Source organism: Rhagoletis pomonella, unplaced genomic scaffold (assembly GCF_013731165.1).
Source record: "Rhagoletis pomonella isolate Grant_MI unplaced genomic scaffold, Rhpom_1.0 Rhpom_scaffold_00008, whole genome shotgun sequence".
In the NCBI taxonomy this organism is placed as follows: Eukaryota; Metazoa; Arthropoda; class Insecta; order Diptera; family Tephritidae; genus Rhagoletis; species Rhagoletis pomonella.
In genome coordinates, this window is record NW_023458562.1 from 28,190,958 (window position 1) to 28,218,695 (window position 27,738).

General features: G+C 41.1%; 2 protein-coding genes across 4 annotated transcripts in view; both read right to left on the minus strand.

The window, feature by feature from the left end:
* Window positions 1-6,901, minus strand: part of LOC118744576 (leucine-rich repeat-containing G-protein coupled receptor 6-like) — a 175,025-nt gene extending 168,124 nt beyond the window's left edge. The window contains exons 1-2 of one of the 3 annotated variants that reach the window (XM_036477700.1): window positions 6,769-6,901; window positions 4,384-5,237 (exon numbers count right to left, since the gene is read on the minus strand). The gene's annotated coding sequence lies outside the window, so the exon portion shown is untranslated. Of the gene's footprint in view, window positions 1-4,383 lie in introns of all 3 variants that reach the window. The other 2 variants (XM_036477699.1, XM_036477698.1) reach the window with 2 other exon arrangements.
* The window catches only part of LOC118745252 (trypsin-1-like), a 137,779-nt gene that overhangs the window by 25,014 nt on the left and 85,027 nt on the right, over window positions 1-27,738 (minus strand). The window lies entirely within an intron of this gene.

A 27,738-nucleotide genomic window follows, 5' to 3' on the forward strand; every position in this document is an offset into this window, starting at 1 on the left:
TTAAAACTAAATATAAAAATTTTAATTTTGATAAAATCATAAAAATGTTGCATAAACAAATCCAAAAAATATTTTGAAATTAATTTATTTTCGTTGCGTGAAGTATTTAAATATTAATGCATTAGACATTTTGTGACTGTTTTGTGCGCACTTTAGCATTTCTAGAAAATTTTTCAGGTCATAGATTTTTATATAAGCATAAAAATATTTAGTAGCAGAATTGAAAGTGGAATTTTCTGCATTCACCGTGTAAACAGACAGAAAGTTCGACTTTTGGAAATCAAAACTGCTTTCAAAAGTAACTTTATATGCAATGTGCTGCCATCTCTTTTAGAAATTCTTGAGTTTGACAGACTACTGAGAGGTACTTGCGCTTGCCACGTCTAACACCCACTTTAGTTTCTTTATTTTTCCTTATTTTCATGCCGCTGCACATTTATTCTCGAAAAGATCGCAAAATTTAATTACAAGTCAATTGCACTGATTCAATAACACTTCAAATGCAATGAGAGAATAAAGGAAAACTAAGTGAAGTGAATAACAACACAAGAAGAATAAGAAACTGAGCACAGCAAACAACAGTCAATAAGTAATCTGAAGAGCAACAAACCACCAAGTAAAACAACAATTTTCAACATTCAGACAACATCGCTAATAATGGCTAATAAACACAAAGAACAACAAAAATAACAACAGCAGTAAACACAACTTCAACCGCAACTTGAGAAGCCGCAACCGCCACCGCTGTCTGAGCGCGACGGCTGCATGGCTAAGTGCAGTGCGAGTAATGAGAAATGTAAATAACAGCAGCAGCAACAACAAGAAAAATAAAGAGTAAAACCAATTTTATGGCTGCGCATAATTTGCGAGTAAAGCAACAGCAGCAACAAAAAAAAACAATAATAATAAGCAGCAAGCACAATCCACCGCCACAACAACAACAAGACCAAGAACTTTAAACTGCTTAATGGCAGCAAAGTGGTGGCCCGACTGCAACAGCAACAATCGCAGTCAGCGCATGCAACATTGCTTCGTTTGTTTTTTAGCTGCTGCCGCTGTTGTTGTGGCTCGCAAATTGCCCGTTTGCCTGGCTGGGCAAACACTCGTCGCGTCGTCTGTCGATCAGCAATCAAATGCTTTGGTTTTGTAATTCTCTTTTAGTTTTTCAATGCTGTTGGTTTGCTGCTGCCATTGCAATAATGATTGCCTTAAATGTGCTGCTGCTGCTGTTGTTCTTCGCCAACGCGCTGAATTTTGTATATTTGTTGCAAACTCTGCTGCTGCTGTTGGCGCTGCTACTGGGGCACTTTTTCCTCCGGCTAATGTTGCTCATTTTCATGTTTGCTTTTGTGTTATGTTGCTGCTGCCGCTTTTTTTCACATCGTCTTTTATTGCATTGCGGCGCATTGTTGCTACTGTTTTTGTTATTATTATACATAGTTGTTGTTGCTGGTGTTGTTGCTTGTGTTGTTGCTTGTGTTGTTGCTTCTGCATTTGCTGTGCATATCGGCGCGCACGCATGTGTTTAGCATTTAATTAATTTTGCGCTAGGCCAAGCGAGTGCAGCTGCTACTGCCGGTGCCACTTTGTAGGTGAGTAGGCATTTGTCGGTAAATATACGTACTCTGTGTGTTTGTGTGTTGTATGTTTTTCCACCGTTTGTTTTCATTGCTTATTGTAGCCATTAGTGCATCGCCACCATTGGCAGCAGAGCATAACCGAACGTGTCTAATAGCACGGTGTGAAAATTTACGACACTTCGTTTATGAGTTGAGGTTCTTGCGACTTACCTACTTTTATTTTCATTGCTTTTATTGCTTTTGCTCTTTGTGGCGAATAAACTTTTTAATCTATATTCTGCATCGATTCCGAAGGGCTATGAAACGTAATGTATTTGCATAATTTTTATTAAGAGCTAGCGCAGGGAGTTCTAACTTAAATTTTGTCCTATTTTACAGAGAATAATATGCCATTCTTGGATGGAGGTGTATTTAACCCGCGATCACTCGCTCGGTGTGTACCATATACCCCTCTACTTATAATTTTTGTTATATTTGTTTTCCTACTTGTGTCTGAACCTCGCCCGTTCTAATAACTGAGTGTAATGACCCACTTTATCAGCTGGTACATGCTGATTATTTGCGTTCATTCGGTTTGGAAAAAATTGCTTTAAAACTGGCTTGGGGTATATGCCACACCCCGCGAGTAACGACGTACATACATACTAAAACAAATTCCGGAGTGATCGCGGGTTAAAAAACCGCTTCTAACATCAAGGTAAAAACTACATGTTTGTTCATGGCACGGTCAAAATAAACTTTTTGAGTGGCCTGCCAATGGTCACAGCTCTTGACAAATAATTCAGGAAACCATGGTTAAAACATTTACACTCCAACAAAATTTTGCCTAGAAAAATACGCAGTGAAACTGAAGGTAACAGTACGGTTAACACGGCCGAAATTTGGGCAAAGTAATTTACGTGCGATAACTGGTAAATCGGAGAGCATGACTGAGGCAGTTTTAGCCCTTAACCACTTCTCTCCCTCGAACATCTTTCAATTTACAACTGTTGAACTAAAATATGAGATGTTTTAAAATTATTTATATTTGTATAAGAACAAGTGGATTTTTGTTTGATAAATAAAATATATTTCGCCATTAAATGATAAATTAGGAGTGGTAGTAGGTAGGGGTCTCCTTGACAGGGTGCACGTGGTTGTGCGATAAAAATTAGAGGTGGGTGGTTAGAAATGGGCTACACTCCATAATAAAGCAAGACAAGCTGAAAAAAGGTATCATTCCAGCCACAAAACCTACAATAAAATGAGGAGCTTTACGGCTTGAACAATTAAATAAGCTCCCGGAGTACTGCAACATTTTCCAGGCCATTATCTATGCTGCAACTAAAGCAGCTGATTCGATTGCGAACCTAATTGGTCAAAATGCACTTGTACGAATTTTCATGGATAGCACCGTGACATAGGCGGTATATTGCGCCCCATCTTCATCACAACATATCTTTTCATTCTATATACTCCAGTAAATCCAGGAAAGCTTTTGGAGGTAGGGACTGTAAGTGCTCTCTTTGGCTACATTGGGCCCATGCTGTTCTTTCGTAGCCTCGATACGACATCACATTAAAACAGATGGTGCATTGGTTTCTCTTTAATTCAGTCGAAGAAATGACAGAGATCATTCGACCAGTTTCTCGATTTCAAGAACTGCCTCGACGCGCGATCTCCACAGAAGTTTAGAGTGCAAGATAAGGCCCAGACACTTAACCTCGACAGAAATAGGATACACTGCTTTAATAGAAGGATCAATATACACTGGGTGCGAAGCACAAATGACTTGAGGGATCAGAGCAGGCAGATATGCTAGCCAAAGCCGGCTTCGCTAATATAATATTTAATCCAACATTGTAAGCACCTTTGTGGGACACATTCAGGACACTGTCTCGCGTGTCATAATTCAGCTTTCCGTAGATTCCGACTCAGTTCTTTTCGTCACAATGAGATCACTGGAATCATCCAAGCTAATCTACCACACACGGTTCCTGGTACCCATATTTCAATCACAATAATTGCTCAAATAAATAATGCATACCGCAATTCAAAGAGCTTTTAATCCCTTTTTATAAATAGTACATATAGGTTTACTTGGAATATCGTAAGTCCCTAAATGATGGTAGCATTCGATTTATTGACAAATGCTAAACTCAGTAAATTTAATAGACGAGCTTGAAGGTCTAAGTATAAAAAACATTTATTTGATTAGTGAGTAGGCACTGTCGCCAATAGTAATCATCTATTACCACCTCTGCATGGTTGAAAGCCAGATGCATCTTTGAGTGCCATCAAATTATAACTTAAGAAAGTTTTATTACATGGCAGCTGAGAAGTACATGTGAGAAAATTTCATAAATCATACAAAGAATATATTTGCTGCAAATGCAGCAGTGCATAGCATGCATTTAGGCGCGCGGGGTATAGTAGTCACGCGTAAGCACATATCAGGACATTTTTCTAAATCGATTAGTAATTGTTTCTAGGGCCGTTAGATTTTCCGGTATGCCTCCTATTCAATCATGCCAGATTGCCTACACTACCTATAGAATTTTAATCATAGAAGTGCTTGTATGTGCAATGGAACCTACAACTAAAAATATTTGCTTTTTGTTTTAAAGCCTACCACTCGTCGTTTATTTTAAGCGCCATTTCTACTTCATTTAAAAACTGTAAATATGTATGTACTATATGTCACTGAATTAATTATTCTCAACCGCCCTATAATTACTAATAAAACGCTTCGGCGCGCCTTATAATTAAATTTCACAAACATCGTTTGAAAGAAATGAGAAATTCTACACAGGTAAAAACTCACCTTTTAATTTGTTAAGTTGACTGCTGGTCAGGCGTTTGCTGTCTTATAAATAGTCGAGTTAGCTGGGAAATTTACTATAGTGTTTAGCTTCTGTTGTTTGTTTTTTTTTCGAGTTTTTAATTTTTATTTATTTATCTATTTTTTTGTAGTATTAATAACGGTTATGGCTCGTGCGAATGAGAAATTTTATTTACGCCCCTTCTACCGTACACCTGTTTGCCTATTTAACATTTAATTATTTGTGCTTTGAAAGAAAATATTTGTTGTTTTTTTGCTGTTTTTTCTACACTTTTCCGCAGAATTTTCCACTTTGCAATTATACACTCCCATAAAAGTTGACAGCTGCAAAACGTTGACAGGTATGTTGTCGTGTTTATTTGCGCTTCTTTTGGTGTCGGTAGCCAAGGGAGCTGCGCCTTCGAGTAAATAGGCAATTATTTTCACGCCGCGCAAATCAAAACGACACTTGGTATTGAGCGGTAAGCCTGTTTATTTATTTATTTGTTGTTTTTTTTTTTTCTTGCAACTTTTTTTATTTCTTCACTGTTTTGTTGGTTGGTCTAACTGCTCACTTTCATCAACAATACAATTGGATTTGCTGATTGATTTTCAAAAATATAATTTTCTTTCATTTCAATTTGTTTTGTTTGCTTGTCGTTTCATTCGCAGGATTTAATTCAATTTCAATTATTTTTGATTTTGGACTTTGGTTTTCGCCAATCCTCTGGCGCTCGCTCACTGGCTTATTTTGATTTCCTTTGTACGCGTTGTGTTTTGACATAAATCAATTTCCAGCCAATCACATTTATATGCCACATGTAAACACATTATGACAACAACAACAAAAAGAAACACTACAACAAAAACAAACCCAAAACATACACACAGTTTGCCAATTACGCTTTGTTGAATGGCAATGTTGGCGTAGCTAATGTCAACAAAGAATGCGTGAAAATTGCATTTAATTTACTTTACAATAGCGCAAGTACAACAATTATAACAACCGTTGCTCGGAGCAGTTAAAAAGGTAAATAACGCGCTTTATTGAAGAACAGTAAATGGTAAGCGCGCGCTTAGGACTTTGCGCTGTTAGAATCTTTACTGTGAATTTTTACACAATTTGCTTTACCAGCGCTTTCAAGGCTCTACCTTTTTAGATGCAATAACAGTATTAGTTTAGGAGCTGATGATGAGCTAAGTAACGTTGACGAGTTTAAATGTCTTCATAGGCCGCGCGCGCGGTGAATTCGTTTAGTTCATCTACAAACTTGCATACATTTTAAAGCACTTTACAACAACAATAACAAGTTAATTGCAAGCGCTAAGCTTAAGCTTAATTTATTGACAGCTATATTATAAAATAAACTAGGCAGCATAGCGTTTCAAAAGTTCGGGAAAATGAACGTGTTGTAAAACACTTCTTTATTGTGCATTAGAGGGGCGCTGAAACGCGCGGTGGGTTGTTAGTAGTTAGTTGCTAATTAAAATGTGCGCGTTGGGAGGCGCTTTGGACGCAACAGTAATTTTTGCATCTTTTAGTGGCGTCTGAGCTTTTAAAAATGCCTTTTCTTTCGCAAGCGTTCTTCTGCGCGCGGTCAAATGTTCAACGCATTAGAAACATATATAAAAAGGCTAAAGTGTGTGCATAGAATTCCGGTTTTTGTTCTATGCTTTTTTTGCAATATCTCACCTTTTTCAGAGGCGCTCCACCACTTTACACCACTTTTTATAGCACTAGTCTGGGATCATAAAAGTTCTTATGAGCCTACCAACACTCAAGTGTCTTCTTAAACGTTCACAAATGTCACTTTAGCTTCCACCTCTTCTTCTTTTTACTGTATAATTGTCACTTCCGCGCAACACTTTTGCACTGCCACTCTCAACACCCCTTCGCGCTTATTGCAGGCGTAACTGTCACAAAATAGCGTCAATTCTCTGTTCACTTCGTCGAGCGTCAAGGCGTTGCCGGTTGCTTTTGGTGAACTTTCGTTGACCTTTTGCACAATTTTCTTATAGCAAATGTTTTCTTTGTATATTTTCTAAATATTTACGCTTCCGCTCGATACTTCAGTGGCTTGCTCTGTAGCCATATATACATACATACATACACATATACATGTGTAGCTTATCAGCCAGCAGCGTTTAACTTAGCGTGTGACTGACTTTTACACATTCACGCACTCGTCTATCAGTAGCTCATTGAAGCGTTTGTTCAATAATTACTTTTCTCACACACAACACAGCAACAATCAATTGCATTCATTAAATATTATTATTTTTTTTGTTAAATTTTTACTGATAAACTTTCAAGACTTCTTCTATTCACACACGCTCTCTACTTCAAATTCACTTCTACACCGCGTTGTCGTTTATTTTTTTCTTTACTTTAAATTCACACGTTAACCGCTGCTAACAACTTGACTTGCACACGATGCGTTTACAACTGCCACATGCCACACAGGGTCGTGGCAAAGTGCTCCACTGCTTTGCTTTTACTTGGCTGTTGGCTGACTGAGGCGCCTCAACAAGAACGGTCGATGTTGTTCGCTCCTGCGGCTAGCTAGTTGGATTCATTCACTTCGTTGCTTGCTCATCGGAATTTCCATTAATTTTTGATAGGCCGTTGAAGAGAGAATGAGCGAATACGCACTCGTCTGCGAGAGAAAAGTCTTCCAGTTGGTGTTGAAGGCAATTGTGAAAAAATTGTAGCAAGCGAGAAAAAAATTGGTGGAAGTAGACCTTTTTGTGCAAAGTGATGAGATATTTTTAATGAAATTGCTAGACCCGAAAACATCAGCATCTCATGCAATTTACTTCAATAAAAAAAGTATCGTACAAGAAAATATACAATAAATGCTGTCTTGCATTTCAAAACATTTAATTGCATGACATTTTGAAATCAAAAAAAAAATGTAGCTAAAAATTGTAATTTCATCTTTATAACTTTTCTGTAGAAACTATTTCATGATATATTTTTCCTAACATGCTTTAAAATTCGAACTTTTTAGGTGATATATCATTGGACCTTTGAAGGCCAAATTTAGGCGATTTCCTAAATCCAAACTTCCAGTAAGTTTGAGTTATTTTTTTTTTGTGCGTTGTGGAATTTTGGTTTAAAAAAACAAAAAATATTTGAAATAAGGCAGTTGATCAGGGTAGAATCTTACACTGAACTTGACTGCTGAAAATACATACTTAAAGAGCACTCTAGGTCGATAAAGAAAACGTATTCTCTACACCAACCGTGTAACTTCAGTAAAAAGATTTCACCGATCTAATCGTGCTTAGACAACTTATGTTGGGTAAAACCCAGGCCATTCCAGGACCGGTTGACGTCGGAATTCACAGGGAGGTCTAAATGGTCCCAGTAAGGGAGGGCAACTTTATGCTCAGCAGGCAGTTCGTAATAGGGAACTACATACGCCATCACCCGAACTGACACTTTCTTGAGCCGTAGCTTCTATCTAGACAGCTCAGAAGGTACCTCTAAAAACTAACGGAGGAGGTCCAACAATTCCCTCAACATCCACCGAACCGTGCACTGTATAGACAGGCGATGAATGACCGTCATTGGAGTACAGCCACCACCAGATGCTAATAGTAAGTTTCAACTACATAAAGAGACCCGCGTAACTCTGGCTCAATTACGGTCTGTATACTGTAGTATGTTACTCATCCAGACTAGACTCCGACGTATCAATTGTATGTCCATCATGTGAAGGTATGACCATGACACCAACCACCACTTCACATACTCACTCAGCCCAACTGATTGAAATTCCTCTCCCTCTCATCGCACTCCGCCGAAACACCGCGTTCTCCGGGCCAAGCGTTAGTTGAGCTTGACGACAACGATCGAAGGGCTGCCGATTGTGTTCAGAACTAAGTAAGACGCTAGAACAACAACAACAATGAACTTTGGTATGATAAATGTGTACTGCCAGCAAGACTCATAATCAAGAAAAGAATGGCTGATCTCTGCTCAAAGATGGCATGGCAAACACTTTCTTAGATTTCGGGTAAAGTGTGCTAAACTTAGGTTCCATGTACCTTAAACCCCAAATTAGGTTTTCACCATTACTCGTGTCGTCATAACTATTAGCTCCATAAGTTTTTGTGTAACCCACTTATCCGTACATCATTGCCGTATCAAAAACCAGCATATTAAGAAGTCAAAGCGAGGTAGTAGGCCGACCTAAGGTCGTCAAGCACTAGAAAAAGTTTCAATAACTCAATGAAGCACCTATAGGTGTGTCAGTTGTTTTTCGCAGAACTTACCTCATACTCTTTTACTCTAAAAATTTTCTTTCATCTACATAAAATATGCATAATTTTATCTAACTTTCAGATGTTAGCATAAATTTCTACCCGTATTTAGCTTGCATGCTATAAATTTCTTAAACTCGGCGCACGCCAGGCAATAATAACGCAAGCAACATTTTCGTCCCCTCGCAAGCAATAAATAAAATTTTCTCTCTCACAATCACTCTCCCAGATAAGTTTTTAACTCACCCATGTGGTTTTTACCGGCGCGCCTGACAACTTCCAATAACACACTCATTGGAAGTAACAGCTGATGTGTTTTGTTTATTTATGCACAGCGCGACGGCGTCGTTTTCATATAAGACTTGGAAGCAGATACTTGCATCTCACAGATATAAGGCGTATTCGTGCCTTTGCTGTTGTCGTTGCTATCGTCATTGCCTAATTGATGATTGCTGAGTTCGTTGAGCAAGGCAAAATTTTAAAGTTGCGTAAACTTTAAGCGTGCCTGCATATGTAAGGTATGCATGTTTGCTTGTGTTATCTTTTCGATTTTTTTTGTTGTTCAATGTCTTCATCTATCGCGCTGAGATGTACAGCGTTTAAAAGTAAGCATAAGCTACACCCAGAGCTTGAAGTTGGCTTTGAGAAGCGTAGCGCAGCACTTATGACTATTGTGTCTAGCCACTCTCGCATTAAGATGGCAGTGTGCTATGAAGAATCGCATTATTCAAGCAGCTGTTTAATTTCCACCAAACAATAGATATTGATCTGAAACTGGGGGTGGTTAACATATCTGGATATCATGTAGCGTCCCGACTACGCGGGTCTGCGCGAATCTTGTCTAAGAGTAGCTTTCACGTGGGTAAGGAGAAAGGACATAATTTCGTAAAAACTAACGAGGCCAATGACTGGTAGCTGGCATCGTTATAAGGCGAAGTTTAGCTCAAAATCAGATAAAAATGGAGCACTAATTCAGTACAGTGCTGATTTTTTAATGCGTTGTTTCTGTGTTAGTTCCTAAAGAGAAAAAGGTCTCCACTTGGGTATAAAAGGCAACGGCCGAAATAGAACACCGCCAACGAACTGAGAAGGATGAGTTTTTGCTATAATTTCCCCGCGAAAATCCCTCCAAGCGGTCGCAGGTACATCAGTAAAGTCACCAGGAAGCATCTAGTCCTGCCGATCCTTGACAGGAAACACCCGAACTGAAATCTTAAGGCAGAAAACTGCAGGTCTATCCTAATATAACTCTTGCTGGTGTTCAAGAATATCCTTGGAAGGTATGCTGTTTCCTTACCTGAAGTCATGGACGCCGATACCGGCGACAGATAAAGCCTATGTCCATTGCCGAATAGAGATCAGCGATGCTTTATAAACAGGCGATTTCTAACCTGGAGAAGCCCTACCAGGACGCTAACCTTGTGACTGTACAAAGGAATAATATCCCCAACTGACCACCGACCAGGGCCCGGGTTCCGGAGGAACCTTCGAGACCATTCCCAAGATTAGACAGTGATGATGGTAAGCAAAGTAAGAGGGAAGCAGCTATACCTAACGCTACTGTCAAGTGAGGAATCGCTGCCGCATATATTATAAATGACTACGGCTTTTATTCTATGCACCAGACTTAACATCGGACCTACAGAGTGATTGTCAGTCCACGTATGGTCTTGACGGATCTTTATAAAATCGCTCTGGTGATAGACTCATAGGTGTTGTCTTTGAATAAAGTTGAGCTATTTACGTATGAACATGCCACCACTACGGCAGTACTAGGACTCTTTATATGTACGTATTCAGAATTGCACTATGTAGAAGCAGGGGGTTAAGAAAATATACATGAATTGACCAAAGTTGCAAAAATGTCTGAGGTGAAGGCGCAGCAATATTATTGGGAATTAAAACACATGGATGGTTCCGTGCGCAGAAGTGGAAAACTTTTGACTGCCATTCACCTGGGAGTGGTCAGAAGCGATTCTTGTGCGTACGGTTCAAATCGCAGCTCACAACGTCAGGATATTTATATCCACGTATCCTCTGGGTAGCAACCAAACACCCGTTTGGGAGCGAGCTAAAGTGAGAAGGCGTAAAACTTCGCGTGCGCTGTGTTTGGGTCCCGCCACGTTAAAACCCCGCCCAATGAAAAGAAAAAAACAGCCTCGGATGAGACCCCCTTTTTCTGATGACGACCACGGCAAACGTATAAAGGACTAATGGGGAAGGTGCCTCTGCCCGGCTGGTTGATGTCCTCGGGAAGACAAAGGCTGACATCACCGCCATCCAAGAAATGCGATGGACGGGGCAAGGTAAAGTAAGCGTGAAGCCTTGCGACGTCTACTACAGTTGCCACGTAAAGGAGCGAAAATTCGGTGTTGGATTCGTGGTAGGAGAGAGACTCCGTCGCCGAGTACTGGTTTCACCCCGGTGGACGAACGTCTAGCCACAATCCGCATCAAAGCTAGATTCTTCAACATCTCGCTCATCTGCGCCCATGCCCCGACGGAAGAGAAGGATGAGGCGTCCAAGGATCTCTTCTATGAGCGCTTGGAACGTACATATGAGCGCTGCCCCCGACACGATGCCAAAATCGTGCTTGGCGATTTTAATGCGAAGGTGGGCAAGGAAGGGATCTTTGGCGCCACTATCGGAAAATTCAGCCTCCACGACGAAACGTCCGATAACGGACTGAGGCTGATCGACTTCGCCGGGGCCCGAAATATGGTAATATGTAGTACTAGGTTCCAGCATAAGAACATCCACCAAGCTACATGGCTGTCTCCAGATCGAAAAACGAGAAACCAAATCGATCATGTTGTGATAGACGGAAGGCATGCTTCAAGCGTTTTGGACGTACGTACACTCCGAGGGCCAAACATCGACTCGGACCACTATCTTGTTGTAGCCAAGATACGCACCCGCCTCTGTGCAGCAAAAAATGTGCGCCCAACAATGCAAGGAAAGCTTAACGTCGAAAAGCTGCAATCACAACAGACGGCCAATTTATTCGCCACTCGACTCACACACCTGCTCTCTGAGAGCACTCTTCTACAATCCGACGTACTCGAGCAGTGGAACCACATTTCCCGATCATTAAGTACCGCCGCCGAAGAAGTAGTTAGATTTCAGCGAGCCCGAAGAAACAACTGGTACGATGAGGAATGTCAAGAAGCCGCAGAGAAAAAAGATGCCGCCTACAGGGCCACGCTGCGATCGGGCGCAACGCGAGCCATGTGGGACCGTTATAGGGAACTGAAGAAGGAAGCGAGACGTATTTGCCGCAATAAGAAGAGAGAGGCCGAAATACGTGAGTGCGAAGAGCTTGAGATGCTGGCCGACAGGAAGAACGCCCGAAAATTCTACCAGAGGGTTAGGCGACTTACGGAAGGTTTCAAGACCGGGGCGAACTCCTGTAAGAACAACAATGGCGACCTAGTGACCGATGTCCAGAATATACTTAAATTGTGGAGGGAACACTTTTATAACCTACTGAATGGTAGCAGCGCTGAAAGTAGTGAGGAAGACGAACCCGAGTCCCCAGTCGATGATGATGGAGTAGCTGTCCCACCGCCTGACTATGACGAGGTACGAATAGCGATTACGCGGCTGAAAAACAACAAAGCTGCTGGAGCTGACGGCGGCGAGGAGCTGATGAGGTGCATGCATCAGCTCGTATGCAGAATATGGTCAGATGAACGCATGCCCGACGACTGGAATTTAAGTGTGCTCTGCCCAATCCACAAGAAAGGCGACCCCGCCATACGCGCCAACTACCGCGGAACTAGCCTTCTAAGCATAGGTTACAAGGTCTTATCGAGCGTATTGTGCGAAAGACTGAAGCCCACCGTCAACGAGCTGATTGGACCTTATCAGTGTGGCTTTAGGCCTGGAAAATCCACCATAGATCAGGTATTCACAATACGCCAAATCTTGGAAAAGACCCGCTAGAATAGGATCGACACACACCATCTATTTGTCGATTTCAAAGCCGCTTTCGACAGCACGAAAAGAAGTTGCCTTTATGCCGCGATGTCTGAATTTGGTATCCCCGCGAAACTAATACGGCTGTGTAAAATGACGTTGAGCAATACCACCAGCTCCGTCAGAATAGGGAAGGACCTCTCCGAGCCGTTTGATACCAAACGAGGTTTCAGACAAGGGGACTCCCTTTCGTGTGATTTCTTTAATCTTATGTTGGAGAAGATAATAAGAGCCGCAGAACTGAACCGCTCAGGCACAATACTTTATAAGAGCGTACATTTGCTGGCGTATGCCGACGACATCGATATTATCGGTAAAAACAAGGGCTACGTCTGTTCTGCCTTCTCGGGATTGGATAGAGAAGCAAAGCGAATGGGTTTGGTGGTGAACGAGGACAAAACTAAGTATCTCCTGTCATCACACAAACAGTCAGAGCATACGCGTCTTGGCACCCACGTCACTGTTGACAGTTACAAGTTTGAAAAAGTAGACGACTTCGTTTATTTGGGAACCAGCATTAACACCAATAATAATGTCAGCCTTGAAATCCAACGGAGAATCACTCTTGCCAACAAGTGCTACTTTGGGCTGAGTAGGCAATTGAGAAGTAAAGTCCTCTCTCGTCGTACAAAGATCACACTCTATAAGTCACTCATCAGGCCTGTGCTGGTGTATGGCGCGGAGGAATGGACAATGAAAGCATCTGATGAGGCGGCTCTTGGAGTTTTCGAGAGAAAGATTCTGCGAAAGATTTACGGACCTTTACGCGTTGGTGATGGCGAATGTCGCAGACGATTTAACGATGAGCTGTATGAGCTTTACAACGATATAGACATAGTGCAGCGAATTAAAATTCAGCGGCTCCACTGGCTTGGCCATGTCGTTCGGATGGACAGAAACGCTCCTGCTGTGAAAATATTCAACGCGGGCCGCGATGCTGGTAACAGAGGAAGAGGAAGGCCTCCTCTGCGTTGGAAAGACCAGGTGGAGAAGGACTTGGCTTCACTTGGCATTTTCAATTGGCGTCAGTTAGCACAGAAGAGAAATGACTGGCGTGCTGTTTTGGACTCGGCCAAAATCGCTTAGGCGGTTACAGCGCCAATTAAGAAGAAGAAAACGCAACAGGGTAGGGCATTGGCGGAGTATTATTTACAACTAGGGAGGAACTAAATTTCTACATTGATTGATTGATTGATTTAAGCTAGATAATAGGGTGGGCTATGGAGTTTTCTCTAAGGAACTAGGATTAGAAATATCCGCCCGAATTTCGAACCACTGCAACGTTTATCAGGCAGAAGTTCTAGCAATAAAGGAGGTAGCTGTGTTTCCTAACATATATGCCGTAACGAAGGCTTCGATAAATATCTTCTCGAATATCCAGGTGGTCATCAAATCAATGATACCGGTAAGCTATCACCAGAGGTTGCCAGAATGCCGGGCAGTTCTGAACGATGTTAGCACCGTCTTTAAAGTCAGATATATAACAATCTTCCAGTGTGTGAAAACAGAGGCAAAATTGGGATACCCCTGGCATCCTGCAAGTTAAGGATTAAAAATAACATCATTCAAGAGGCCAGTATGTCGTGATGAGATTAGGGCATTTGTATAAACACTACGCTACTATGGCCGCAAATTGATAAGACAAAGACGGAAGCACCGCTCAGCCTCCCAATAGAAGACATTTCGATGGACTTTGCTTGTGTAACCGTTTACTGGCCATTTGGTAGACACGCTTCGAGATTAGGAATGAATATAGCAGAAGTTATAGAGATGAGGAAGAAGAAGAAACAATTGAACACCTCTTCTGTAGCTGCACAGCTTTAGCTAAAAACAGAGCGTGCTGTTTGGGTAGGCAGTTTTTCACCTCTCTTACGTAACTATCCGGTGTAGGAGAATAAAACCAATCCTACGCGATTCATAAGCGCTTCAAAGTAGTTCTATGGAGAATAGCCACTGAGGTTCCCGTGTTTCACAATGGTATCACAATGGACTTGCAAGGTCTAAATGAGTTGGTAATTTGAATTGACTGCCACATCAACCTAACCTAACCTATTTATATGTTTGTAATCGCTTTTACTGTTAAATCCAGAAAGTCGCAATGGCTTAATATCAAGCATATTTTACTAATTGTGTACCTACGTCTTTTACGACCTCTTTCCTATACAAAAATTACTCTGTTTTTCTCTTTGTCAATCCAAGCTTGACAAGTTTAACATACTTTCATTTTATTACGAAATTTTCTACACCAACCAGTTTGTGGTATGAGTCATTAAGCCATGTCTGATGAGATACTTAAAATGCGATCACCGCCAAATTGTGTTGTACGAAATTGCCATAAATGTCATAATTTATATGCAAAAAAGGCTTTAATCAAAATATTTATTTCGATTTCTCGGTAAATGGCAGTAGTAAATTTCGTAATTAAAATGCAAACGGTGTACAGCGAATTTATAAAATTAAAAAAAAAAAAACTGAATGAAACCATAATAAAAATAGCAACAAATATAGCAACAAACGAATGCGCTTATGTATTGGCCAAAAAATTTACGAGCTGAAGCTGAAAGCTACGAAGAAAAATAATCCAAAACACAAAAAATTAAAAAAGAAAAGATTAGAAAAAAACAAGCGGGACCAAGTGATTCCATGAAACTGTCAGCAATCGCAGCTACAAACCACAAAGCCAGAGTCACAACAGAAATGTTCGGAAAAAAATATATAAAAAAATAAAAGATATGTAAGTAGAGGAGCGTTAAGCAGAAGAAGCAGCAGAATGCATGAGAAAGAAATCTGAATAAATACGAACGAAATAAGAAGAAGCAAAAAAATAAACAAAAGCGTTGTAGTTTATGTGTTTAGGGGCAATCGTAAAGTTATGCACAAAATGTGACATTTTTATGACATTATGACATTTGAGCGGCGCGACGCGGACGCACAGCGCACAACTCAGCGCTTACACTTAGCCACAACCAGGAGTTACGTATTCAAATATGTACAAGCCACGACTGATGACGAGCTATGAGCTAAGTTCAGCTGAGCTGAGTGAGTTGGGTTGACAGTCGAGCGCGCACACATGACGCGCCTGCGCGCAAGAGCTGATACGCTCGTAGCGGCGCATTTTATACACACAATCACGTCATGCGATCGTCGAAGGCAGTTTGCGGCGCGCGAGTTACATTAGTAACACTCCGTGCGTCGCCAAAGCGCTGTTAGCGAAGTAAGGGACGCATTTACGAGTACATACATATGCAGTCGCTTAACTCGCCGCCTAGCGCTGCCGCTTGGCTTGGTGGTTGCTTTGCGCGCGCGATGCGCATGAAATATGATAGCGTATAAAATCCAAATTAAAGGCGATAAAATCGAGCAATAAAGTCAGTGCGCCACAGCGCAATTGTGGCAGCAAACAAAAATACTCAATTACAGCAACAACAACTAAGAATGCAGCAATAGCAATAGCGTGTCAATAACTTCACATTGAATGCGCGCAGCGGTACTTTGCTAAGCGCGCCTATAGCTTTCGGTAGATGGTAAAGCGCGCGCAGGCTGCGCGCCTGCCAGTCAAAAGTTGGTTAAGCCGAGATCTCCATCGCTTGTTAAATTCATTGATTGCTGAGCTTTGTTGCTGTTGGTTACCTACCTGGATAGCTGCTTGCCACAGCTTGTTTGGCAATAAAATGTGTTTGAGTGCTTGTCGTTTGCTGTTGTTGTTGCCGCGACGGTATTTAGTGCGCGGTAGGTGTGCTCATATTTGGCTCTTTCAGTTGTAATTGATCCTATCAAGATTTTTTGCAAAGTTTTATTATTTTATTTTTTATTGTGTGGATGTCTGCCTTTTCCAAATTTTGTATGCAAAGTTTAACTTGCTTTTATGCAATTTTTATCGCATCACGATTTTTTCACTATGTTTCTCTTACTATTTTTTAATATTTTTTTGTCAATGTGCATTTTTAGCACAATTTACCGTGAACTGTATATGTATATGTGTATAGATATGGCGAAATAAAATATCTGGTATCTTTGCATCAAACTCAGCAGATTCGTCGATATTTTTATTGGTTTATTAAAAGGATACTTTCGGAGTAAAATTTTTATGATTCAGGCGGTTTGCAATACAAATAAATGAAATATATTCACGATTGTTAATAAATTGAGATGATAGCGTTCACTAAAAACTCCTATTTTTATGCTACAAGTATACGGTTCATAAATTTTGTTTTGGGACGAATTTGCGGAGACTTGTATGTTTTCGTTATTGTTCTCCCCTAGACATGTACTGACAAACTGGAGAAGACACTCGCCCAATCACTTAAATCATGAAAATAGTTAACACTTTTTTTTGTCAAAAGAGATACCCCCAATACTAACGTCTTTTATTCCCCTTTTTCTAATCTTACCTAAAGTGAAAGACATAAGATACTTGCAGACGATTACAAATTCCTTAGCGAAAATTCCTATTGTAAACGAAAATGCAAAATGTCTGGTCCCTATACAATAAGTAGATTGTAAATCAAACTTTAAAACAAATGCGTTGAGCAAGAATCGTCAAAGACACAGAATAGGGTGTCATGCTAGAGGAGGAGGAGCCTCCGCCCAGGCACGACAGGGGGCACCTATTCGTGTACAAGGAGGCAGTCCAGAAATACTTAGACCAACCACTGGACCCGACGACGTACACACGAGCGATCAACGACATTCATTGGGAGTGGGTCAACACCTACCTCGACTCCCGGCCTATGAATGTCGTGATCGGAGCCCAATCACCACCTATAGAAGAGACGGTGCTTCAACTTCCAAGAGAGACCAGCGTTACCCTAGTTCAGTTACGGTGTGGATATAGTAGCTGCCTCAACAGCTACCTGTCAAGACTCGACCCCAATATCCCCAATGAGTGCCCGGCATGTGGAGACTCCCCGCACGTCACCAACCACCTCTTCACATGCCAGCTCAATCCTACTCAACTGACACCCCTCTCCCTGTGGTCCGATCCTATTGAAGCAGCCCGTTTCCTGGGCTTACAATTAGTAGAGCTTGACGACAATGTTTGAAGGTTGACCCGAAATAGGCGGGGCTTAGTAGTGCCGCTACAATAACAACAACAACAACCTTAATAGGATCTGTGATAGGTTGTGAAAGCAAGATCGATTTTTCAAGCGCTCAAGCAAAGGCGTGCATTAAAAGATAGACAATACTTGTGGGCATGGCAAATCATGACATCATCTTGGGCTTGGTCAGCGTACATCTGCAGAGAAAATTCTCTATAGTATAGTATCTTCATCCACCAAATAAGATGTACACACATGTATGTATGCACACAGTGGGTCATCGACGATAAAGTTTATTTTTTTATTTCTGCAAAAGGATTTGTAAAATTACTTGCATTACGCTTATAACTTATACCTGTGGAATCGAAAAAGTTAAGCCGCCAACGGTCTAGCAAAGAGAGAATCAAGGTCGGTTTATATCTATATAGAACCATGATAGCCGTCTATGACCTTAGTTAGTTATTTTCTAGACCTGTTAACTTAGAATTTATAGCAAAAAGAGTTTCTTTTTCGTTTTGAGCATGCCTCAAAAATGCGAATAGGGTGGATTTACTTCGGAATCACTTGCTCTGTTGTCCTTATATGGAATGAGCTATTTCGTTTTGTCCGAGAAGGGACAAGTTGTACCCTTTTTATCCGAATGGATATGAAAAGTGACTTGGACCTTTTTAAAAATAAAAATCGTCACTCAATGAGTTTTAAACCGGAGAGCTAGGACTACCAGGCAGGACATTGTCTACTGAGCCAATGCCGCATATGAAATTTCGTTACTTCACACATTGAGTGCCAAGTGAATTTGACGAAAATCTTCACCGGAGTCCAAGCAGGTATTCATCACACACAAAATGCACCTCAGAGTTTTTATCATAAAACAGACAAAAATCATCATATCGCACTTAAAATTGGGTATCAGGATACTCTGGAAGCATACGAAACTTCATTAACTATGGCAACAACGCAAATGACATGGTCGAATGTTAAACAACCCCTGTCGCACGCTTTCGTCAACTTGTACCCCTCGGAAACTAATCACCATTTTTTTTTCAGAGTGTTACCCAAATCGAGCTCATTATGCTCGAGTGAGTTAATTAAAAATGTCAACAAATCATGGGTAATTCATCAATTCAGCCAGCAAGGACGAAACATTTATTAGTGCCATAAATTTATGGGTGCCTATGCGCTAAAGAAAAATTCGACATCTTTTACTTAATTTCCATAGAAAGATTTGCAATAAAAGTAATAGATAATTAAGACATCAGGCAGGTATCAACATCAGCCCAGCAACCAATCAGGCCAGTCAATCAAGCCCGTCGGGAAATTTACGGATGCTTGAATGCGTCAAATGAGGCGAGATTATGAGGCAACAGCAAGAGCCACACAAGGCAAAGCAGTTCGTGTGCAATTGCGCTGTGCCAAGAAATTATTAGAAATTGCAACTTTTCGCGGCATTCATATGAAAAATATGAATTGCAAGGCAATGTGGCAAGTAAGTGGCAGCGCTTAGCTGGATGCACCAAAGGGAAAGGAAAGCAAGCGTGTTGAGTGTAAGCGCCAAAAACAGCAAAACAAAACGAGCGAAGAGAATACGCGCAGCTTCAACACATATTAACAGCAAAACTAATGACAACAAACAACAACAACAACAACAACAAAGGCAACAGTGGGTAGCACAACAACAGAAAATCAAATCAACATCAAGCTGACAAACAGCAGACGTTAAAGTGGCAAGCAACAGCCAGCAGCAGCAGCAGCAGCAACAGCAGCATTGCATGGCGCGCATAAATGTGGCACGCAATCTGTGTGAAGCTGTGCGCGAGGGCGTGGCACACATTATGAGTTATTGCAATAATTACGTAGCAACTCATGAAAATAAGCAAATGTGTCATTTGTGTAGCGGTCCGTCCGTGCGTTCGCCCGTGCGTCCGTTAGTTGGTCGGCGGCAGTGGCAGCGGTGGTGGTGATGGTGGAGCCTGCCTTGACTGGTGGGCCCGCAGGCTAAGGAGGAGCAAATTGTGCCGTTGATGGTGCCGCCGCTGCTGTTGCACGTCGCATGGCTGTTTGTGACCGGTGAGCGCGAAGGCAATGACGATGATGGCGGTGGCGACGACGGTGGCGGAAATCATGCCTCATCTACGCGAAAGTATATTAATTTGGCTCGTTATTATTATTGCCGTGACACGCAGGCGAAAATGCGCACGCACGAGCACACTCATTTGCCGATATGGAAATATGAATTTGCTGCTGCTTACTGCACATATGGCCCGGTTGGATGTTTGGCCAGCCGGCCGCTGTGTGGCAGGCAGGCTGTTTTCTGTAAAAATACTACATTCATACATTTGTATGAATTTTCGTTTGCTACTCATTTAGCATAAATATTCTCACTCGAGTGCTGTTTGTTGTATTGTTTTTGGTTGTATGTAATGTTTTTTTGTTGCTGCCGTTGTCGTTGTTGCACACGCCCAGTGACTTTGATTAATTACCTTTAGCCTTCGATAGCAAGCACACATTCCCATATGTATGGAGCTACAATCGTGCCTTTTCTCTGCCTTGCCACCATATGCGTTTGTACGCTTGTGCGTGCGCGTGCGTTCAGTTTTGTCATACATTTATTTTATTTTTCCCTTTAGCTTCATTTTTGTTTTCCCGCTTGATTTCGTTGCCTTTTTGCTGCCACTGCTTACTTTTGTTGTTATTGTTCGTGCTGCCTGTGTGCGCGCTGCCTCTTGCCGCCTTAATGAAGTTGTTTGCAATCATTAAAATTGTCTGTCGCTTACGACGCTGGTACCGGCAAACGATTTCAGATTTGGCAAACGTGGCGAAAATTTTAAATTCATTATGAGCGATATTTAAATTTGTGAGTATTTTTGTAAATATTGGTTGTGTACTTGATTACATGCGCCCGTATCTTACTGCAAATCTGCGCAAAATGTATGTAAACAAGCTTGTTATCGTGTTTTTGACATTTATCAATTAAAATATGTCATTTTCTCAAGTTGATGGCAATCTGGGCTGTGTAGGAGAACAGAGGATGTACTAATGTTTTAACTGCATACGTCATATACAACCATATATAAGGCATAACAGCATAAGCCGGGAGGTTAGCTTTAGTTTAGTGTACCATTCGGAGAGTACGTTTGCGATTAACGAACTCTAGCCACGGAAAAACTACTGGAAAAGAATGTGAAAGAAATAATTCTGATTCCACTAACTCTCTCCCAAGATCGATATCATTATTGCTATGGTTTGGTTTATTGTATCGATATTTTTTGATCGCTTTTATCGTTGTTATTTTAGTTGCATTAAGTATCGATATTGTTATCGATCATAAGAACGCAGCCTGCAATATACCAGTTAAAAATTGTAACAAAATTACCATCCGAATGAAACGACTACTCCTGATCTCATAAATAAAAATCAAGAAACAGCGATATCGCGAGGACTGAAAATAATGGCAGTTAATGTTGATTTTCGGTTCCTGATCGATATATATATGAGCCATTTATTTTTAATGTTATGGGCCGGAAATAAATCCCGATTTTGGGCAGGCGCCGGTCAGATTTGCGCGAGAACATTTTTAAGAAAATCTATCAAGGTTCATCAAGGGACTGCAAGTGCCTCAAGTTAATGTGTAAGAGTACTATTAAATGGCTAGCGTCGAGAAAGAATTATTGCATTTTCCATAAGTTTACCACCTCCGATCCCGTTAGCAACATTATCACAACCAAGTAGCTCCGTTGTTAGACTTGCCTGTGCAACCGCAGTCATCCGTGTCTCTTCGAAGTATAAAAAATTGCACCATCTTTTCTGGCATTTTCAGAATATAGGTTCTGTTGCCACTTTATTTTCGGTGCGAGTTAAACTTGTATCCAGAATGTAATGGTGCGGAAGAAGGTCGGGTCTAACTATGCCTGTCCATCTGTACGAAGCCGAGTTCAAGAGTTGTGTTATTTAATTGCTCGTGATTTGGAGACTATCTCGAAAAATACTTGATATGGCCTCGTGTATCGTTAATTTTAAACCGAGCTACTTTGACCAACTCAAATTACTACTACATATAAGTATTAGTAACATTTAATATGTCCTCATCATTAGCATTGAAATGTGACTCATTGAATGATATGCATCTGGAACGCCACGCGGTGTGCTACCAAAGAGTCAACGTAATTTTTTGGGACACAATCATTAATCACATGTCGAAACGTGCAGTAATGCAACACGAAGGCGGTGAATGACAGAACAACAGAGTGAGTGTGTGAGTGACTGTATATGCGCGCATTGACCGAAGTTATGAAGCTGGTGGCTAGCTCATCAATGCCTGGCTGGATCATTAGTTATGTCGCACAATTGCCAATTGAGTAAACGAATGTATGAACTAATGAAAAGACTAATTTTGAAGTGTATGTACTCGAAAACGAAGTCATTTGAGTAGCGGCGTTTTTTCCCATTCCTTTTGTTTAAGTTTACATTTTTTAAGGTAGGCGTTTTGAAGTATATACGAGTATTGTATGCTTTGTATTTTAGCAACTACTGTTTCGCAGAACTCACCACAAAATAAACTGATGACTTTGAGTCATATTGCTTTGAAGATACATGCAGCAGGTTTCTCACGAAAGCGTTTCGCAAAAAAACCCAAATTTGTGTCAAGAGAGGGCTACAACAAAAAGATTTTAAATGGCATATTTACGACGTAAGATTATTCCATTTTTTCATATAGTTTAAAATTGGCGAATGTGAGGCAAATTTGTACATATTTATACTGGATTCCAATAAACTGGGGACATACATAGCTTTTAGAGAAGATCGTTGATTGAAGATTAAAAAAAAAAAACTTTTCAATTGAAACTTACTCTACAAGCAAATAAGGTTACCTTTCCCAGCCATTTACGCCGGGTGATAGCCCATACGAATGATATGTCCCTTTTAGTGAGAGGAAAATTTTTGCATACCCTCTACGACTTAACTCAAGGATAATTAAACCTGGTGATGATCTGCAGACTAGAGACTTGCTGTAAATCCTAGTAAAATGGAACTCGTTTTGTTTACTGCGAAGTATAAGGTGTCCCACGCCAATCCTCCCTCTTTCGTGGGAATTCGCGTATCGCTCTCTGACAGAGTTAAGTACTTAAGCTCGATTCTTAATAGGAAGCTTTTGTGGAAGCCTAATATCTAAGAGACTGAGGCAGTGGTTGGAAGAAGGCTTCCGTGAAATTTTACACATATGGGTCGAAAAGTCGGTGGATTGGTCTTTTCCAGCCAGCTCTCCATCAGTCCATAATTATATCGTAGGAAACAGCGAAGCTGACTAAGTGACCAGAGGCGGTACTCTTTAGGCCAAGAAAAGAGAAGGAGAGGGCTTCATTGACTACTTGTGGACTTCTCTTGAACAGATGGCATCTCTTTATTATCGCGAAGTCGGACATATCGATTCTGTTGTGTGTACTGACAGACCACTCTCCTATCGAGATACAAATGTCAAATGACGAAGTGGAATCATCTCAACACTTCCTCTTGAACTGCCCAGCTTTTTCCAAATTGCCGCTTAGGCACTTGGATTCGTGCTTTCTGACTAGTCCGGATAAGCTCACCGGGACTAGCACCTGCCGCCTGCGAAACTTCGTTCTCGGCACACCGTGTTTTTTTGTTTAACCGTTTAACAGTTACCGTTCGCAGAAGTATTATAAAGGAACAATGATCGCGGTGTAAGTGAGTCCCTTTAAAGCAGGCATGGGCAGAGACTAAGCATCGCGTGTACGTATACAAACGAAAGCGTAACGATAAGAACGCGATAACATGCCTGAATTAGATACACCATACCACGCTTGTTTGTGGTAGTGCCCATCTCTGCTTTAAAGGGACAACAACCTTACCCCACCCGAATCTATTGAGCATTGTCACAACCCATTTTTCAATCTGTAGATTGTTTTAAACACACAAAAATTAATGCTGCGATAAATTAAATTCATGCTTAGCTATTACCCGAACCGGTAGTAGTGCTAGTGTCTCCATCTAATCATCCTTAAGCTGAGATTATTTTAAGTACCAATGCATATTTGTTTGACACTTCTCATCTGGCTAATGCGACTTTTAATATATGTACATATGCATTTTCAAAACTTCCACACTGAATCCCAACTTTAGATGGCTTAAAAACACACATTGACCCTCAAATACCCAAAGCAACCGATCCTACCTGCAAAAATAAGACGCTTTACTTCAATCAATGAATGGGTTATCCATGTAACATCGGAGTTGGGTTGGCTCGAAGGCGCCTGATCGAGGTAAACCGCAGGCTGACAGACAAATGGACAACAATTGTAATAAAGAAAAGTAGGATTAAATAAATTAAACAAAATGGTATCAAATAGTCACCATTAGCAGCCAACAGCTGCGGAAAGCACAAAGAATAAATAATGTAATTGTAAGGAAAGAAAATTTATCAAGCGACCGCTGCGCAGCAAGTACTCATTCTACCACAGCTTGCTGAAACTAATTGCACTTCTTGCGCCTATCGGTCGCTTACAGCCAGTACACACTTCTTTCGCCATTACCGCCTCCCCCAACCTCTTTCTAACCACTTTCTCGCACTCTGCCTTCACCAGCACTCCCACTTTTTTTTGACTTCTGACTCACTACCTTCGATTGCCTCTTATGGCGCTTAATGAGCGCCACAAAAAGGCGTTTGCACGCACTTTATTGCTTATTCGCTTTTTTCAAATGTCCGCCCTTCCCTTATGTATTGCAAGCGCTATCCTTCCAAGCGCCTCCTTCCCCCACCAAACACCACTTGCTGCTTGGACTGTGCAATATTGCAACATAAAAACGATGCGTATGACCACTTGACACGCATTACGAGCGAATGTTCCTTTTTTATTTGCTGCTTTTTTTTAGCTACAAATTTCTTTCTTTACTTGTTCTTTCTCTACTTAGTTGCTATTTTATTACGTTTTCAAACGTGTGTATTTATGTTCTTCTTTGATTTGTGTCGGTTGGCCAATGCCGCCAGAGCTGACAGCTGTGCATACTTATAATGTTTACTTATGAGCGTCTCTGACCTCTAGGACGGCCTGGGTATGGGTGAAATTTGGGGGAAAAGAACAGGCGTATAAAAGTTGAAGTAAACAATAGCTGTGAAGTGCTACGAAAGTTAAATAAAGTATATCGAATTAAAACAAATATTATTCAAACTTATGGTCAATGGCAGAACGATATGTCAAATGGCTATGAAGTATTTAAAGGCGCCGAAATGTACAGAAGCGCATTTGTGGCTTATGAACAAATTTCCAAAATTCACAGCAGTAAACTTTTGAAGTAAATAGTTTATTAATTATTGGACCCAAAGGAACGTAATAACTCCAGTGGCCTAGCTATATTTTAGCTATAGGATGATAAGAATTTTGTTAGGCTACACCTTCTAAGGTGAGACGTCTAAGAGCGAGGAACCGTTGCAACTATGCTGCCCTGTTTACAGATTTACATTTGGAAAATCTCGTGAGAAAATTTGATGGGCGGCGGTAGTATTTTCGTCTACGTAGCAGAAACTTAACCTGCACTATTCATTTTGACCTGTCTAATGACCGCCTATGACTGATTTATTTTCCTGCAATTTTGGGGCGGTTTCGCTGTGACGACTAAAAGTTTGAGTTAGAAAAACGCTTCGTTCACAAAACACAACTCCATAAGCGGCTAATTTTTATTCCCGATAACTTCTCGGGGTAAGGAAGAAGTGAGATCTGAAATGCAAGATGTTTAAACCGTAAGCCCGCGAAAGCTGGCCGGCTGAGCAGCAGATGTCTAGATGATACAACCTCGTCATACTTCACACAATTACTGCTGTTGAGGCTTGTGTTGAGGAGAATGTGTGGAGCAAAGTTTCCCCTTACAGCTCTCACCAGTATCGAGAAATGTGACTTGTCTACTTTAAGTGCATCCTAGACCGCCGCAGGCCCCGGGTCGTCCTGTAGTCAGAAGAGCCTATGCGCCGTGAATTCCAAGGTTTTGCCTATAATTCTTAAAGCCCAACTATCCAGAAGCAAATCGCGTATAGCCAATGGAGTCTACGCCATTTATTTAACAGGCGACAATTCCTCGACATTGCCCTGGCTTGTTAGCTCGGCCATGCAACAATTATCAGCGACATAGTCGTGGGCTGGAACGCAAAAAAGCTTGGTAGTCAAGTGATCTGATGCGATCGAGAGAGCAGCCAGACATTACCTGAACTTTTTCGAATGTATCATTAAAGCGTCAAAGACCCGGATTGCCGCCAGTTTTAGTTTTCGCAGTTACAGAGGCCTTTACTTTTTAAATGGGTATTTTCTGTAATAACTGGTAACATCATCAAAGTCGGTGGCTGCGTACTACCCTCTTCGGAACCTAGTCTGTTCTGTAATGGTACCTAGTTTTCTAAAGTTTATGCGACCTGAGTTTCGCGTCCTTTAACGGTCCTGTACTCTGTCTCATCTACGTTGCAAGGGCTTAAAACATTCCTTTTTACCACTTTATTCTTATTTGACAAAGTAAAAACGCAGTTCAAACAAATATGAAACCATATTCAACCACAGTGCAACACAATTTTCTTTACATAAACAAATGAAAATAATTGCCGGAAAACCACTGGCTAAAGGGTAGGCGCGCTCGAGCCGTAAACAAACAAACAAAAAAAAAAACACGAGCACAATTAACGCACAGCAAGTGGTCTCGCTGCTGCCGAGAGCTGATGTCGCTGCCGCCAACATAGAACAAACGACCGAAAAAGGGAAAGTAAGCCACCGACCGAGAGGTGCATTCAATGTTGCTACACTTTGAGATGAATGAGTGGTGGCAGCAAGGGCCGCCAGCCAGTCAACAGCCGACAGGCAGCAGCTTGAAATTTATGTGGCAGCAATGCGATAAGAGTCAGAGCAAGAAAGAAAAATCGTCACACGACTTAGCGGTGACAGCAATTTTGAATTTTTGACAGTTCACAAATTGTGGCTTTGCCAACATTTTGTGGCAACAAAGTGAATGCCACACGCAAGCGCAAAGGTGTACAAAGAGAGTCGCATGAAAAAATTGTGATACGTAATTTGAAAAGCATTTAATGCCTTATATGTATGTACATATGTACATATAGTATATATATATAATGAATGCGAGTAAATGAAAGTTTTTTGAAACGTTTTGACGTTTTTTGTGCGCACTTACTACCAGCTGGCACAATAGCACATATGGCAGAAGTTAACTTGCCCCAACGACGTCATGGCAGGAGTAAGAGTTAGCCTTCGAATTGCATTTTCCAAGCGATTTATTTGAAATTTTCGGCAAGATTTGGATGGCCGATTTGAGTGGCTGAGGAAGGCAAAGAAAACACAATTTACTGCGGTTGCAGTTACAATAATAACACACCCCCTCACTTCGCGTTCACACACTTTGTCAGTCATCAATCATGCTGTATTTTTGTTAAGGCGGCATTTTTTTGGCGGTAGCGGTGATGGGGGCGCACTAATGCGCTGCCACACATGCAACCTTGCGCTGGTAAACCAAGCAAGCGCCTGTCATTTGCATTTTTTCGGCTGCTGTGCGCACGCTACTCCTTTCGCTCCATTCTCGATCCTTATCTTCAAGTTTCGTGGGAAGCGCGTCTGCCTTTATTGGGCATCCAAGCAAATTTCTGAGTTATTTCTTTTCAATTTAGTTGCAGTCTCTTATACTCCCTCTACTCTACACCTTAGCTTAGTAAATAATTTTCGTTTTCATTACAACTTTTTTATGTAATTTTTTTTTTACTTCACCCCTTCAACTGGTTGCACATGCAAAACGCTCGTTAATATGAATTGGCACTTGAAGAAACGATTGTGAAAAGACACACGAAAGACATATGCGACGTTGCGTTTCCGAAAATTGTTAAAAATTATTATTAATGACTTTTGATGCTTAAGCTGGTGATTATGAAACCAGTTTCGCCTTCAACGCTTTTTTTAGGTTACGAGCTTCATTAACAGACAGTTTCATAAGAAAATTAAATGGCTTTTAAGCGCGAAGAGTCAGTGCCTATCTTTGTTTTTTTTTTGCTTTTGGGGTATTCCATCGTCACGGG